The following is a 17,298-nucleotide window of genomic DNA, read 5'->3' on the forward strand; positions in this document are numbered from 1 at the left end:
TTTTTATTTTTTTTTTTTTCCCAGGGCCTCAGTCACTAAAAAATGAGCCCAAAGAGGCAACCCAGCCATGTCCTGCTGCAGAGGAGACTAGAGAGGATGGCAAGAGAGATGAGGGTGAGCTGGATGCAGAAAGAGGGAATGGGCTCTGTTCTCTGCTGGCAGGGCACCTGCAGAGGATGTGGTGGCAGCCCTCAGACACCACTAAATGTAGAGCTGCTCCAGAACAGAGTTAGGTACCAAATGTTTGCAGATCCCAGAGTAAATACTGGGGTAGCTAGCCCATGAATGCCATGCTGCCAGGACTGCCCAAACCTGGCACCTCCCGGTGTTTGTTTGCAAGGGGCAGCTTTACCCACACAGGCTGCAATCACAGCTGGGCACTACAGCTACCCCATAGATGCCTTTGGAGCCTACAGGATTTCAGTAGATCCTGACTTGTCTGTGGGCCACAGTGCTGGAAGAAAAGTTCATCAGTAATATATGCTCCCGTTTTATCTGAACAAGTCCCTTCACATCCCTCTCTTTGCATCAGCTTGCTTTCCACAGGGCATTATCACGAGTCAGCACAAAGCAGTTTTACTCCTGCCCTGCGTCGCGCTCACAGCGGTGCCTGCAGCCCCTTTGGGCTGGGGGCTTAGAGAGTTCACAAGGGGGATTCAGGCTCTGGCAAGAAAGACAGCGTTTAATTTGCTAACAGAGATCCAATCTAAACAGCTACAGATTTTCTGGGCATTTCTGTGCCTTTCTGAGCCTCTTGTGTTGCAGCGAGAAGCTGTGCTGCCTGTGCAGCATTTACCCAGGTTTTCCAAGAGGGAAATGTGCAGCAAATAAAGGAACTGGGATGCAAAAGAGTGGCAGCTGCTTTAGGACTGTTGGAGAGGTTCTTTTACAGACAAATGAACCGTCAATTTGTAGTAAGACATTGTTTTCTAAACATAGGATGAAAACTGTTATCTTGCCTGGCTGGTCATTAGAAGAGAGATAATTATAGTCTCTGTGCGACAGCCGGGCCCAGAACAGGGGCTGCATTGTCCCAGGTCCCAGCTGAGCTCTAGCACAGGCTCCCCAGGCAGTGCCGGGACAAGGGGGCTCCTTGTGCCCCGGCAAGTTCAAAGGAGGAATTGAAGTGCTCTAAGTAGGTGTTAAGCACCTATTTCTCCCTCTGACTCTGGACTTAAAAATCTCCTCCGCAAGAGAGAGATGTGGAGGGCAGACCCGTGACTACTGTAGCTGCATCCTCCCTGGCTTTTTGTACAATACATGCTATGATTATTATTTTCCTTTCAATTAAAAAAAAAAAAAATCAAACCCCAAATCATCAGTTTTGCAGTTCTGTGTTTCTGTTTTTCAACATAGATTAATGGGATATGTATGATGGACAGGTTTTTAGAAGGAAGGATATGTTATACGTTCAGTGTCCACTTCCTGAGCCCTGAACAAGAAACCTAAACCTCAGCTGATGCTGCAGCAGGCTGGGAGTCCTGGTGTGTACCCAGAGCTTTAGGGGGCCAGAACATCCCTCCAAGGCTGCCAGGAAATTCCAGACTTTTGTTTTTCATTACCCATCCAGAAAAGACAATGTCACCCCAGCCAGCTGCAGTGGGCCAACACACACCTCAGTGCTCTGGCCCCTGCCCATGCCAGTCCCACCATATAGACAGCCCGTGTCTGCAAGTGCCACAGCACCTTTTTTTCAGGAATGCAGTCATAATTGCAGGTAGTAAGCTAAGCTATCACCTTTTCTTTCTCATCTCATCCAGGTGCCCTAAATGACTTACCTATCAACACTTAAACTGAGAGTACGTTCTAAATTAGATATTAGAAAGAAATTCTTCATTGTGAGGGTGCTGAGGCACTGCCGCAGCTTGTCCAAAGAAGTTGTGGATGTCACATGAAGTATTTTCTGACTAGAGTTTTATTTGTGGTTGAGAGAGGAAAAGGAAAAAGTTCAAAATTCTCCAAGCAGACCAGATACAGTCATGTTTTTGATGTCATTGTTACATAAACTTCAGATTTGTTCTTAGCAATGTTTTCTAAGAAGCAATGGCCAGAAATAATAAATAATTCTGACATTTCACATGAAGTAATTGTCCTGTTTTTTGGCTTTTGTGTTCAGACTGTGGCTCAGGTGGTCCCTTTTTAGAAATACTCCAATTAATTTTGACAAAAAGGAGTGTAAAAATTAATTTCCTACTACTTCTGTGAAAGTCAGTAACTGGGTGAAAAGGGAGCACCTTGTTAATACCTCCTCTAAAGGAAAGTCTTTTGTAGGATCTCATCCTTATTAGACAAAAGAGAACCCACATGGAGTATCTTTCTTGCATTCCAAGTGTGAGGAATCTTGGTGCAGCTAGTAAAACTGCTTGGTTCAACCAGTCAGTGATAAGTGCTGTAATTATACCGCTAGGGAAAGAAGTGTCTTGCCTTAAGTAAAGGTAGGAGCAATTAAAGGCCAAGTTAACAACATAACACTACTATTACAGGTGGAAACACAGTATTGGCAGTACATTCAAAGTTTCTTCTTAAAAAAATGTCCTGAATAACTAAAAGACACAAAGTCCTTTTTGTCATCCCAGTGAGAATAGCCCCAGCAATTCAAAGGATTAAATAAAACATGCAAGCAAAATAAGTTTGTTTAATATAAGATACTTAGTATTTAAAAATTAATGTTTGTAATGCAATTATTTTTGCTTGAGTTATCTTTGCATCTCTGAAAGAGATCAGTCTTATTGCCATGACTGTCATTCAAGTGATGAGCTGAGAAAAGTCTGAAGATGGTAACACAGAAAAGCATAGATTTTCTTTGACTGTAGACAAATGCAAAGTGTTTTTAACTTTGGGATGTATATAGGAAAACACAAACTACAAACATATACAGCCACATGGCTTTTCTTAGTAAAATGTATTTTAAAAGACATCTAAACAAAATTTTCTGTGTGTGTGTCTTCTTGTTTTGATGTTTTGTTTAAATTTTGGAGAGGTTAGAGAAAAAAGTGTTCTCTAAGGAGGACTTGCCTCTGGAATGTGTAATTTTGCTATTTGCTCTGAATGTGGTGTGGTTACCATAAACTATAGGAACAAAATATTAACTAGAGTTGTTATTTAGCTTGGGGCATTTGGTTCATGTTTGTACTAGTTGGAGAGCATTCGCATTTTGAAGAGACTTATCAAGACTCTAATCTCTCTGCAGAGAGCTGAGTGGCTGTGGCAGGCTTGACAATGCTATTCATTTTTGGAGCCTCACCACCCAAACAAGCACTCAGCACAAAAGGATGTATAGAGTCTGGGCTACTGTACTGTTCACACATCTGCATCTATCCATTACCAAGAGAGTTCACACCACAGAAACACACATCACTGGAATAATATCATTTTCCATTCTGTGTCTTGGAAATTAGTGTTTCCCAGTGTCAGGTGGTGTTTATTAATGAAACAACACACACCTTCCTATTGATCAAAAAGACTTTGTGAAAAAATCTTGAAAGCAAAACAGTTTTAAACTGAGGCACAAGTTACACTGTCTATCACAAACTATTTGAACAGAAGGCTTGAATAAATGTCTATTGGTGTGTGGCTTATATACACCACTCTTTATCACACAGTAAAGCCCTTGCTGTTCAGGCAGTGAGTATATGTGTCCACTTTAACAGTAGGGGCTTAATGCTTTCATAAATCTTTTATGAAGTATATATGAGTAAAGTACAGTTTCATTCTACATTTACATCTTCATCTTCTTAGGTATTTGATCCTAAGCACATAGCTGGAATGCTAAATAAAACATTATGTCCCCACAGTTGCTCAACAGTGAAAATATTTAACTATTATCAACAGGCAAAAAACACAACTTCCCCCTCTCCCCCTAAATAAATATAGCAGAAAAACAACATCAGAATTACCTTGCTTGAGGTGTGTAACTTTTTATTCCTTTTCTCCACACAGTATGAAAGTGGGTTTTTTTCCAAGCTTTTCTGTACCCCAAACTCCAGCCAACATTATTCTAGAGAAGGAGAGGCGGGCAGCAGAGGGAGGCCTGGACACCTTTTTTCTTTCAGAGAGGAGCTAATCAAACATTCCCATCAAGCTCCGAGCTCTGTGAAAGGCACATTGCTCTCTCTCCCCCCCCTCCCTCCCTCTGCTCCTCTCTCCCTCTCTGTGTCTCTCTCTCTGTCTTTCCCTCTCCCTCCCGCACACACAGACGTACAGAGCTCCTTACACTGATTTAGCAGCTGAATTAGGCGGTCCTATTTTAAATATACGTTCCCTCCCACATATTTTTGGTAGGGATTTCTATGCTCCTTTTGCTCTAGCCTGTCAGATTTGTCAAGTTTTTCTCTTTTGGGAAGTGAAGATTTACTCAACTGATGTTGTGGCTCAATTTTTTTTCAGTCTCTGGGTGCAGCTCAGCACTGTGAAGGAATGACTAGAACTAGTAGATGAGAGTAAACCACACACCCTTAAAGATTATAGCTTCCAGATTAGTTAGATGCAGATCAGATTTAAAGAGAAAGAATATCTTTTGAAGAGACAGATTGTGATGCCTTTACTTATGTGAATAGCATCGTATTCCCCCAGCAGTTTCCCTGAAGTCAGAGGATTAGTGACAGAATAACTCTGTGACTCTGGGCACAAAGTAGAAGTATGGTGTGAGGGCTCTTTCTGACAGAGTTGGATGTGAGAATTTAATAAAATGCTCTCAAAGGCTAATAAACTGTTAAGTGTGACCTGGCCAAATGAGACATACAAAAGGACTAATTTCTTTAAGTATCTGTATGCAGGTATCCTAAAATTCTTGGGTGCCTTTAAGAAGAAAAATGTATTGAGATAATCAAGATCACAGCATTTATGAGATTATCACAGAAAGGGCTAGTATCATATTCCAGGATACTAGAATGTAAACTATAATTTGCAATTCCATCTAAGTATTCAGAAGTGTACAGATAACAACTGTGGGTGAACATACACCATTTCATCTAAGATCATTATGGATGAAAAAAAAAAATCTACTATAAATACAGGAGATTGACTTCAAAACACAAATTTTTGAGAAAGACATATAATTCCTCATTTAACAGTCCCCTAAATGCATTTAGTTCAAAGGGAAAGTGATTACTTTGTACTTCTAAATATCTACTCCATTACCGGCAGAAACTGTGCAACAGATCAGCATATTAATAAGCAGTACAATATCAAAAGTTTATCAACAAATTCCAACTGTGTTACTAAGATATAATGATCCATAACTCATTTGGACTGGCAGAAAGCCTCTTCAGACAGCGAATCTATTAATAGCCCTACCTAGAAGATTTACTGAAAAAACCTGAAACACCACCCCTCACCCCCCAAGTCTTATTAATTCAAGTTAACAATTTCAGAATATCATCACTCTTTTTATAAGGCTTTGTGAGGTTTAATTATTCAGATAATGAGGAATGAAAGGACCAAGACCTTAGGACTACAGGTTCAGAGGTTCTATATTCTATACAAGTCTATATACTTGTATAGACTCCAAGTTCTATAGGTACTAGGGGACAAATATCTAAATACTCGGGTTCTGTAGCTAAGTGGCTGTGTGTCATTTCCCAGTGCTGGTGAAAGGCTGAAGTCCCCATGACAACTCCTTACCTGCAGATGCTGATAGATATACACAAAAATCTTTGCACACAGATTTTGCACGCAAAAATCTTTGGGCACAGACCTTCACTGGTCTTTAGCCAGTTACTTTCCATTCAAGCATCTTATTTTCAGAAATCCTTGGGAATCTACGTAGATGTTGATTTGCCTGTATTGCTTTTCAGTGTCAGGTCAGTGGGTTACCAAAGACTCTTGATCTCAAACCAGTGCAAGTGAGAGGACTGAAGACTGAGCTTCTGGAAAACCAAACCATGGCTGGGTGGCAAAGGCACCTGCAGAGCATGCAGCAGGACTGCATCAGAGTAGCTGGTCTGGTGTTGAGTGATGGAACTGAGAAACCAGACACAGCAAATGATTGGGATAACTGGTACAGGCAAAAAGTCCCCCTGAGTTTCAGCTTCTGGTACCCACGTCAGCTCGCTGAGGGTTGTAGCTGTTGGCATGTGGGATATTGTCGACAAGGCGTCAAAGCAAGAGCAACAGTGCCTACACCAAGGTCATGCTTCATTGTTGTTGTTGCAGGGTGGCAGTTTTACAAAAGAAACAGCTGATAGATCCACTTTTCATTTTCCATGGATTAATTATCTTATTTGTGGGTAAATTGTAGGACGGGCAAAGAGCCAGCATGGTCCTGGCAGGACTTTGCTCAAATGCAGTGGTGTGAGAACACAGCTTCCAGAAACACAGCAATGGTGCAGCCCTGTTCACTCTGCACCCACCTTACTCTCCCAGCCTTGCTGGCTCCACTCTTGGCTCAGGGTCAAGAATGCCGCCAGCTGGGTGGCACATTTCTGCATTGCTGCCTGAGAGCTAACCTGGCATCCTGGAAATGAGCATCCTAGGAACTGTGGAGCAGAAATACTGAGTGGGCAGAAAAAGAAAACTATCTGGTTTGTTATTATTCAGGGTATTCAGCCTCTCATTATCATTTGCAATGGAGAACTGAAGAGTATCAAAACAAAACACTGAGGAGGACACTGACTGTCTCTTTTTATCACAACATTTCTGAGTACCGTCGCCTGTGCTCTTTCCTGACAGAGGCAATTTCCAGCCACCCAAGAGCTGGCAACACAAAGAGCAGAAACAAGAGGTAGATCACATTGAATGGCTCTACTTTGGTGCTGGGATTTGCCACAGGGAAAGAGTTGTTTGCAAAAGCAATGGCTGTGCAGTCAGGAAGCCACTAATTTGAAGACAAAAGGTATTGAACACGATTGTCTAGGGGATGGACAAGTGCATCGTATCTGTGTGTGTTCATGTCTCCCACGTCTCCCTATTGCTTCTAGTCTGAGGCCTCCATCTGAGTTTTCTGCTAACTCTCAGTAGTATTTGTGGCAGTGGTTTTTTAAGTATTACTGTATTGTATTTTTATTTGCATGTTAGTTAAAGCAGGATTTATCACGATCCATTGAAACAAAGCCTGAAAGCAAAAGAATGCAGACCTCTTATCTGTCCCCTGAAGCAGCCAATGAGACCAAAGAGAGTTGAGAAGTTTCTTAACTTTTTTAAGAAAACTTAGTGACCAACTCAGATATTACCTTCACTCTGGAAGTCAAAACAGCAGAAAGAGATATGATGTATGTAAGATATGTAAGATGTATGATAGAAGAGATAATCTGGACAAGACTCAGTAAGGAAGTTTGGTATTTTCAAACAGTGGTAGCAGCAACCTGGAAGACTAGACAATTGCTGATGGACCTTAGTCACAGACCCTTAAATAAATCTGCATTTTGAGATCGTCTGTCATGCAGAATTTTCAAGGTACACACAATATTTTTTAAAAAACATTGCTTTGGGTAACAGCTGGGTGGTAGCAGCTGAAAATCTGACTTTACTGAAGGGAAGCTCACTGTACTTAATCTAATCCTCATCAAAACCTGACTCAACAATTTTTAGCAAAGCATTTTTAACAACATAACTAGTGGACATATATTTCAGCTAACACAAAAATGTGGGATTCTTCATGCTTCCCTCTCTCTGCATGCAGTCATTCACAGGTAAATGAAACAGGGAAAATCTCCTCTATTTTGAAATGCAAATAAACTCACATGTTTTGGGTTTGATGCTCACCAACTGGTATGGCTCCTGATCTGAGAAGAGTCTACTGTGTGGGAATCATCAGAGAAAGCTGTAGTTTTGCACTTTTTGCACTTACATGTCCAAATTCAGTCCAAGTTCATTACTGACTTGGTCCATTATCTTTTGATCACAGCCGACCTTTCTGTAGTGATTCACATGAATAGGTCAAACTATTGTTGAAAGATGAAGAGAGAAAGGTTTTACTGAGTTCACAGAGTGGGTCAAAATCTAAGTGAGAGCAGAGGATGGTGAATTCAAAGACCATAAATTGCTTCCAAGAGGTCTGCAAAAGGGTTGACAGGCATATAGATCCAGTAAAACAGGTGTGTGCTGCAGCCCAATCCATTCTGTTCCTCTCCCCACCATTCAGGAGGAATTTCTGGCTTTACTGCTGTAGGCACAGGCAAAGAAAAGACTCTTCAGGTATGTTATAAAACAAGATATACCTGCACAATTTTTAGAGAAATCTGAATTTAGGGAAACTTTTCCCATTGGAAAGTAAAGAGTTTCTCACATACCAGATCTTTCTCCCACTTGTGGGACTCGAGGCTCACAGTGCTTTGTCTGACATGAGGCCGTGACCACTCTTCTAAAACCATGAAATCATTTTCTCTCCAGGTTGTGTGTAGGAAATATTTAAGACCCAAGACCGAACTAACCAGCTTGTGATCATTACACAGAAAGTGCTGAATGTATCTTCTCAGCTGATCACTGTGGGCTTAGTAAGGCAGTCCTGACTCTGCATACAAGGGACAGAAAACAGACAAATTAAATGATTTCTGCAAGACAACATGTAGCTATATCCCATCTAATCCCATCCAGGTGCTTAAACAGAAAGGAAAATATTTTCTGCTCCGAAGCAATTTACCCTCGAGCCTTTTCAACCAAATACTGCCACAGGAATCAGAGAGCAGAATCTTACAACACCCCAAGATGTCATGCACAGCCTAGCAGTGCTGGCTCTGTTCAAAGAGAGCATGGGTGCACATGTTAGGGTTAACTCCTAACAAGTGAAGCTCAAATTCTGCAGTTTTCCCACATTTTTTAAACTCCGTGAAAGAAAATCTTAACTTATGCAGTATTACACTTAAGGCAAATTCATCTTAAAAACCATTTATACCTGAAAAAAACAAATCAGAGAGAACAGAGTGGGAAGTTAAATTATAATTGGGATGGCAAGGCTGCTAGGGGGTTAACATTGTTTGGCTTTAGCTGCTTAAAGCACTTATATTGAAATGGGCCTGAAGTAAATAAAATAACCAATGTCCTGTAAGGCTTATATAAAATACACTGATGTGTTTGTCTAGTTTTTGAGAAAGGTAGGGAGGCTGAATTATGTGTGCTGTAGCCCTTGCCAGCATCAGAAATGTCTTTAAATAATTAGAGCAGTTGGGTAGCCAGGGGTCTGTTTTCACTTTTTTATGAATGAGGAGACCTCATGGGCCAAATGAATACATAATGTTGGCATGCTTGGTTAAATGGATGTACACCAAACTTACAGTGTGTAAATATGAACCACTGTGTGTTTCTCAGAGAAGATGGCAAAAGCCATGTTTCCTGAGACTGTAGAGAAGTTGGGCTCTGTCAGAAAGTGCCAAGGCCCCCGTTCCTTTGTGTGCCTCAGACTGAAAAAAAGTGACAGAAGGTGACAAAATCAGCCCTTTTAGGTTTGCTGGGGCCATGTTCAAAAGACAGCTGATAAATCCCTTATCCTGGGTCTTCTGCAGCATATAGCAGGGGAATGGGACCCTGGGAGCCTGCAATCCTTATCCCAGCTGGGCAGGCTCACAGGCTCCAAGGATGAAGGTTTGTAGTGGGGAATAGAAAAGGGATTTCACTTTTTCTGTGATAGATACATGAGGAGCTTGAATCTTTCCAGTTGAACAGTGACCATTTTAACTGTCATGGATTTTAATTGTTGGAGTTTTTTTCTAATGCTCTGGGCAGTCACTTTTGGAAACTTTCGACCTTGCCAACCTCTACAGTTATCAAAAGATGTAAGGAAGAGTGAACTTGAGCTTGGAAGGAGAATCTAATAAGGCATTTGAGCTAATTCAGAAGTTACTGATCTCTGTTCAATGTTTGCACACTCTGAGAGCATTTTAACATGTATTGCATTAACTGTGGACATGCAGACTACCAGCTAGCTACTAGCTAAGACTAACAAGTCTGGTGCATTTGCTTATTGTTTTTGGACTGTAGCAGAAAGAAACAATGCTCAGATATTCCTTTCCTTTAATTATTTCAATATATATCTCTGTAGGAAAAAAGAAAAGAGGTGGAGGATACACTTGCACTTGAAGTACAACACAGAGCTACCACAGGCATCAAGAAACCTTCATTATTTTTGCCTTGCAGCTGACTATACCCATACCTCCTATGCCCCATATTCCCCATGCCTGATTTAGAACAGAGGTTGCCATAAATGCTATGTTGAAACATAGTGAACAGTAAATTCAGGGACTGGAAAAGCCTCCATCACATTTGGGATCAGGAAATGCCAAGGGTGGAAGAGGAGTTTGCCTTGATTGTGTCTGCAGACCTTTGGATTTGAAGAGGTGTAGCCAGCTCTAAAAGCTGTGACATTATGGAGGTAGACTGTGATATTTGTATCTCTCCAGTCTGCTTTCAGAAACCAAGATGCTGCCACAATGGAAATCAATTTTAGGTACCACTTTTTGGGCAGAACTTGCAGTTATTGCAGATAGAAGTGTATCGTGACTGAACAGAATTGGGTCTATAAGAAGTGCAGCATATGGGTTTTGTTCATCTAGAATCCAGTGTAGGTGGGGATTGAGTCTTCCCGGGTTAAGTGGGATATATTTCACTTGTCTGCTACGTCATATAAAACCTGATTCATCACCATAAGACTTCTTTTATGAGGAGTAAAATTATCTGTTCAGGAGGGTGTTCTTTGTTAATCAAAAGTCTCAGCAGTGATGGATTCAGTGTTGAAATTTGTAGCTGAGGACCAGAGCCCTCAGAAAATACAAGTTACTTTTTCAGTATGCTTTCCCTGTCTGCCCACTTCCAGTGCAAGCCAAGTGCTATCATTGCCACTGTTAATTCCATTTGCCAAGAATACCAGGTCTCACTCTGGATCTCATGTGCCTTACCTTGGCAGTAAAACTCAACTGTTCACTGCAAATCAGGCCTGGAAAATGTAAACCCAGTAACAGTCTTCTGTCTGTTTTCCTGACTATTTTTCTGATGCATTTTATGTTTATGCTCTGTAGGGCATCAGGTGTCAGAGCAAATAGGTGATGCCAGTAAAAGCCATTTCACAGTGGAGAGCTCATGGCTGTCTCCCAGCAGCTGAATGCATCCCCTCTGTGGTGCCCTTATCCTTGTCTCCTCCAGCTTTGGCTCTCGGCACTGAAGACTGTTCAAAATGCAGGTTGTTTCTGGAGGCAACATGCAGAAATTAGAGTGCTGCCCTGGCAAGCAGAAGTGTCCAAACATGCAGCAGGGCCAGAACTGCCAGGGTGTTTAGTGGGTGGATTAATGTATTTTCTTCACTGGCATTTGTCAGAGCTTATGAGAAGTCCTTCTGCATGTAACCCTGAGCACAGGATTGCCATGTAAGGCTTAACACTGTTCTCTCCCAGTTGAGTAGTGGTGGCCCTCCTCTAGGGTCTCCTTTCCCACTATTCTTATAGAGACCTTTGCCTCTAGGGAAGAAAAATTTCTAAGATGGATATAAATGGTGGAAGGGGAAATGGGGCCTTGGGCTGGTGTGGTAATGAGGGATCTCAGTATGGGGTGGGAATACATGGGTTCTCTTAACTCTTGGGTAGTGTTGCACTCTTTTTGTGTGGATCCAGGTCCCAGCAACACCGTCACTGGAAGATGGTACACACTGTGGAGGTAAAATATCCCATATTTCAGCAGGGTTGAATTGAACTGGGACCATAGGGCCCTGGTGCTGGGGGCTGGCAGAGTTGGGGAAACAGGAGGGGAAAGCTGGGATCCTGTTGGAGGGATGGGGCAGGAAGAAGGTGCTGGGGGTGCACCTGGTGACCTATGATCTAGGTAGAAGGAGGATATAGAGTGATGCAAAGGCCTCCTTGGGCACACAGACCCCAGTGGACCAGCAGAAATGCCAGAACTTTTCCTTCTTGACATCCCTGTCCTGTCCCTGTCCTCCTTTCACTTCCAGCAAGATGGGAGAGGGAGTGTTTCTGGTGCTTCTTTAACTGATCACCACCAAGGTGTTCATTGCTGTGAATAGTACTGTGAGGGTATTGAAGCTCCAGACTGCTGTCAGTCACTAAAACCATTCCAAAAATTATCCTGCTGTGTGTGAACCAGCCTGACACTGGAAAGGCTTTTGTCTCTCCAGGGCAGCAAGCAGGAAGCTCACTTCCCTTCCTTCCCCTCAGGATATTTGTGACCAAGGTTTTATTGCTGTAGGTGTGCAAAGGGGCCAAGGCTGGGGAATGCGGGCTGTGCCCCTTTTTGCTGCTCATTTCCACCATTTTACCCAGGCATCAATTTTCCAGCCCTACAGAGCAATACATTTCCACTCACAGGGAGGGATGAGGTGTTCCCTAAGGGACAGAAGATGTAGACAAGTTTCTGCAGTGCAGTAGCCTATATCTACACTTTTTATGAGCCAGCTATTTTTCATTATCAATTTCCACCCAGAAAGCAGAAAACAGGCAGTCTGCATAAACATCACTCAACACAGTAGCAATTCAATTAACTATAAACTCAGTAACATAGAAATAAAGTAGAAAAGAGAGTGATCTTTCTTCTACGATGCTTTTGAGGGCCACACAAATTTCTAATGCAATTTTAAATCCTTCTCTGAAATCAAACCTTGAGAAGAAATGCTGCTCTTTTGTTTTATATAAAAGAAAGGAAAAACTCTTCAAATCTTATTAGAAAAATAAATCTGTCTGAATAAGCTCTATTCTCCATTCCTTGCCTCCAGTGACACAACTATATATCATAATGTGAACTCTGTGTTTTGATCCCCAAATCAAGTAAATTACTTCTAATAAACTGCTTAGTCACAAACACAGTTTTGCTGGAAAGACCATTTGCATTCTTATAATTTCCAGCATTAAATCTCCCAAAGAATTGGAACAGGAAAGTCTCTACATTTTCTGCTTGCTAACTGAATATTTTATGCTGTGAAAAATACTGTAAATGCTTTCCAAGTATTTCAATAATTGGCATTTTCCACCTTCGGTTTTCAAAGCTCTTTTCAACGAAGAGCAAACAATGAAAGAGAGTGAAAAATAATTCTGGGAGAAAGAAACTTAAATCCCAAGCGTGTTCTTAGAAAGTATCAGAAGAAAAAGAAAAAGAAGCAGCTTTTACAGAAAAGAAAGCTTTTACAGAGCTTACAGAACCAAGTCTGAGAAGGTATTTTCAGTACTATGAGTAAGACAGGGACAGACTTTTTAGCAGGGCTTGCTGCAATAGGTCAAGGGGTAGTGGTTTTAAACTGAAGAAAAGTTGATTGAAATTTAATAAAAGGAAGTTTTTTATAATGATGGTGGTAAAACACCAGAACAAGTTGCCCAGAGAGGTATGGATGCCTCATCCCTGGAAACATTCAAGGTCAGGCTGGATGGGGCTCTAAGCAGCCTGATTGACCTGAGAATTTCCCTGCTCATTGTAGAGGGATTATAGTAGATGGCACTTAAATGTCCCTTCTAACCCAATTCTATGATTTGATGCTAATTGCCTATTTTTAATCCAGAAAAAAACCCGCAAACAGAACATGTTGCAGGCAGGTTCTGTGTTTACCAGCCTTATGGGGGATGTCCACAGACATAGAATCATAGAATCAAAGAAGAATCAATATTGAAAGAGACCTTTAAGATCATCAAGTCCAGCTGTCCACCTGACACCACCACAGTAATCCTTAAACCACTAAACCACCATGCAGGGCCACCCAGGCCACCTCTTAAACACGTCCAGGCATGGTGACTCTACCTCTTCCCTGGGCAGCCATCCAGTGCCCAACCATCCTGAAAGTGAAAATATTTGTTTCTAATATCAAACCTGAATCTCCACTGTATTAGTTTATAGCCATTCCTTTTGGTCCTCTCACTGCAGATATAGTAGAAGAAACTAAGCCCAGCTCACTACAATCTCCTTCCAGGTTGTATAGAGTGATGAGATCCCACCTGAGCCTTCTCAAGACCAAACAAACCCAGCTCTCCCAGCTGTTCCTCATAAGACACGTTTTCTAGTCCTTTCACAAGCCCTCTTTCTCTTCGCTGGACATTCTCCAGCACCTTGACATTTTTTGTAAAGTGAGGCGCTCAGAACTGAACACAGTGCCGCCTCACCAAAGCTAAGTACAGGGCAGTGGATACTTTCCTAATCCTGCTGGCCTAACTATTCTTGAAACATGCCTTCTTAGCCACCTGGGCACATGCTGGCTCATGTTCACCCAGCTGTTAACCAGCATTCCCAAGTTTCCTTCTTCAGAACAGTCCTCAAGCCATTCTTCCCCCAGCCTGTGGTGCTGCAAGGGGTTGTTGTGACCAAACTGCAGACCTGGCACTTCACCTTATTCAACCTCCTGCAGCTGTGCTCAGCCTGTTGATCAAGTCTGTCCAGGTCTCTGCAAAGACTTCCTACCCTCAAACAGATCAACATTCCTAGACAACTTAGTGTCATCTGGAAATTTACTGAAGGTGCACTCAATCCCCACGTCCAGATCCTCAATGCAGAAGTTAAATGGGGCTGGCCCCAAAACTGTACCTGGGGGAGCACCACTAGTGATTGGCTGCCAAGTGGATTAAACTGCATTGACTACAATCTCTGGGCCTGGCCATCCAGCCAGTATTTTTCCCATCAAAAAATCCAGCTGTCCAAGACATAAGCAGCCAATTTTTCTAGGGGGATGCTGTGAGAGACTGTGTCAAACTCTTTACTGAAATCTGGAGAGACCACATCCACAGCCCTCCCCTCATCCACCAGGCAGGTGACCTGAAGGTACTAGAATGGCTGTGACAAGGCCACCCTGTCATTCAGGGTTCTGAAGACACATGCTGTGAAAATGCATGTGCTGGGGGAATGAGAAACTCAGGACCAGGCAAAAGGGAAAGGTTTCCTGCTGCTTCATCTGCAGCCCTGCAACACCTTGATGTCAAAATCAAATGTTTTTTTTTTCTTGCATCCCAGTAGGGGTTGTGAACCCCAGGCAGAAGGCCAGGGAAAAGTAAGGTCAGAGGAAGGCCTCTGTTTTGTTAATTTTGGTGAGTTACAGCCACAGCCATACCTTGGTGTCCAGATCCTGATTCAACTCTTTTGTGTCTTCACTGACAGCTCACCAAGGCAGAGCAGCCCAAAGCTGCTTTGAACTCTGCATGGTGAGTTTATCCTAGGCTGTTCAGTGCTAGTGATGGTTTCTGTGAGTCCCTTACCAGAAAGTGAAAGACATTTATGATCAGAGAGAAACATCTGGCATGTTGTGTTTGTGCTATGCACTTGCAGGGGGAACAGAGGAGACAATGCTGATTCATGCCAGTATAAGAGAAGAGGTGTCAAGCCTGCAGAGATGCCTAAAATGGTGCATTCCCCTTTATTAGCTCACTCCCTCTGAGTGAGCTAATAAAGTAGGAAACCAAGCTGTGCCAGCTACAATGTGAAATATTACATGCTAGTCTCTGTTACAGCCTTGGCTGTTTGCTCCAGTGTGTTGGAACAGGAAAGCTGCTGCTGCCAGCCCAGGTGAGCCGTAAATAGAGGCTGCTGAGGCCTCTGGTGCAGTGGTTCTGTGTACAGCCCCTGCTGTGTTTGGTGAGCTGCCCTTTCACATGTCCTCCTCACGGGCTTTCTGCCATCCAGCTGTCAGTGCTGTGGATTAGGATAGCTTATGTAGATAGACTCTGAATCACTGTTTACAGGAGTTACCTGACAGGAGACCATCAGAGGCTCACTCTGTCTCCTTTGTGGCAGTGCATGGGAAAGCCTGCAAAGAACCTGCAAGTGCTAACTATAATTGTTTCCATCCAACTATTCCAGTCCTGATAAGCAGACACTAATCTTTTTAGAAATTACATTTTAAAGATTCTGCTGCTCTAAAGTGAATTTCTTTGGTCTTCAGAAAATTAATGCTTTACAGCTTTCTTTTTTAATTTTTCTTTTCTCCAGTGAATGAATACGCTTTTAATCTAGAAAAAAGTCAGTTTAAAAGAAGGAGTCAGAAAATTTGAAACAAGTCCTGATTTGAATGTAATAAATAAATAGGGTTAATTTGTGAAAAGTAATTGGTTTTTTTTTAAAGTCTGTTGCTTCATTTGTTTCTTTTCAAATGTAGGGTGGGGAAAGGAAGTAGTGTTACTGTGAGTGATGCATTTTGTCAAACAACTTGCCTAGCTATGTGAAGTTCTGAGTAAACTCCCTGTTTAGTTTGTTTCACATTTCCAAGGCTAAACTTTCTGAAGGCCACAGAGTTGGGGCACAAAATCAGGGTGATGTCTGCTAAGGATCCAAGAAATGAAAGACAATATAGAAATTGAATTCAAAAGACATCTGCACAGTGTTTTTTTCCATCATCATGTCTGCTCTTCTACAGCAATGGTTCATGCAAATTAAGACATACAAACAAGAACTGCTCAGAAAGTGAGTGATCAAGAGCTTAGCAGCACTTGTAGGAAACTGGTACAAATGCTAGATTTCATTTATTTCACTCTTTCTTTATTTTTTGATTTTTTGAGGAGGTTTTTGAAAACATTAAAACAGTAGTAATGTCTTTTTAATTAAAAGAAGGTAACGTCTTGGTGTTTCATCTGTAGGAAATTGTGACAATGCAAGGAAGAACCTCCACAGGGTCAGATGGTATGAAGAAGATGAAGGTTAGGAACTAGATATTGATACTTGGGCAAATTTCCAGAAGAAATTTGCACCATCCTCTCTTCTACCATCAACTGTTTTATACAGTGGAAATCAACTGGTTGGAATAAGAGCTGTCTCAGGTACCCCATCAGTGGGACAGTGGAAGTGATATGTGCATATTCTATGCATAGAATAGAATAGATATATATAATAAAAATATATATAATAAATATATTTATCATAAACAGTGGATGGAGAGTGTCTATTTTACTGCTGTTGGTGTGGTTGTTGCTTCTAATTTACAAAACTTAAAAAAGTTTGGGAACAGTTTTATGCACAAGAATTTCAATAAGAGAGACTAACCTTATCTGGCAGCACCCAAGCACTTGGCCTTGATGTTCCCCTTTCTCAGCATTTCACATGCTCTGTGACTTGGCCTCATTTTAAGACCATGTGGATGAAGTCTTTGCATGTTGCAATTAATTGTTTTGGTTTTGCTTTCTAGGAGCTTTTTTTTCCCTCAGTCCATCAACAACAAATCTTACGGGCCTGGTCATCATGTCCTGATATTGCTGAGGCCATAAACACCATTGTTGAGTTGTTGCTTGGGGCTGGAAGTAATTTCATCCGGGATTTGCAAGGGTTAATATTTGTGGTAGGTCTTCCTGAGAAAAGGTGTCCATGATGGGATTTGTTGTAGTCCACATAGCTTCTTTATCACAAGATTTTACAGAGTGAGGCTGAGGATTGGAGAAGTGGTACAAGGAATTTGAACCAAAGCCC

The 17,298-nt window shown here is 41.9% G+C and overlaps 1 long non-coding RNA gene across 1 annotated transcript in view; it reads left to right on the plus strand.

Annotated features, from left to right (window-relative positions):
- Nucleotides 1-2,921, plus strand: part of LOC131577830 (uncharacterized) — a 32,848-nt gene extending 29,927 nt beyond the window's left edge. Inside the window, exon 6 of the long non-coding RNA XR_009277301.1 lies at nt 25-2,921. This is a non-coding gene — a long non-coding RNA (uncharacterized LOC131577830). The remainder of the gene's footprint in view (nt 1-24) is intronic.
- Nucleotides 2,922-17,298: the final 14,377 nt, after the last annotated feature.

The sequence above is a fragment of the Poecile atricapillus genome, chromosome 3 (assembly GCF_030490865.1).
Source record: "Poecile atricapillus isolate bPoeAtr1 chromosome 3, bPoeAtr1.hap1, whole genome shotgun sequence".
In the NCBI taxonomy this organism is placed as follows: Eukaryota; Metazoa; Chordata; class Aves; order Passeriformes; family Paridae; genus Poecile; species Poecile atricapillus.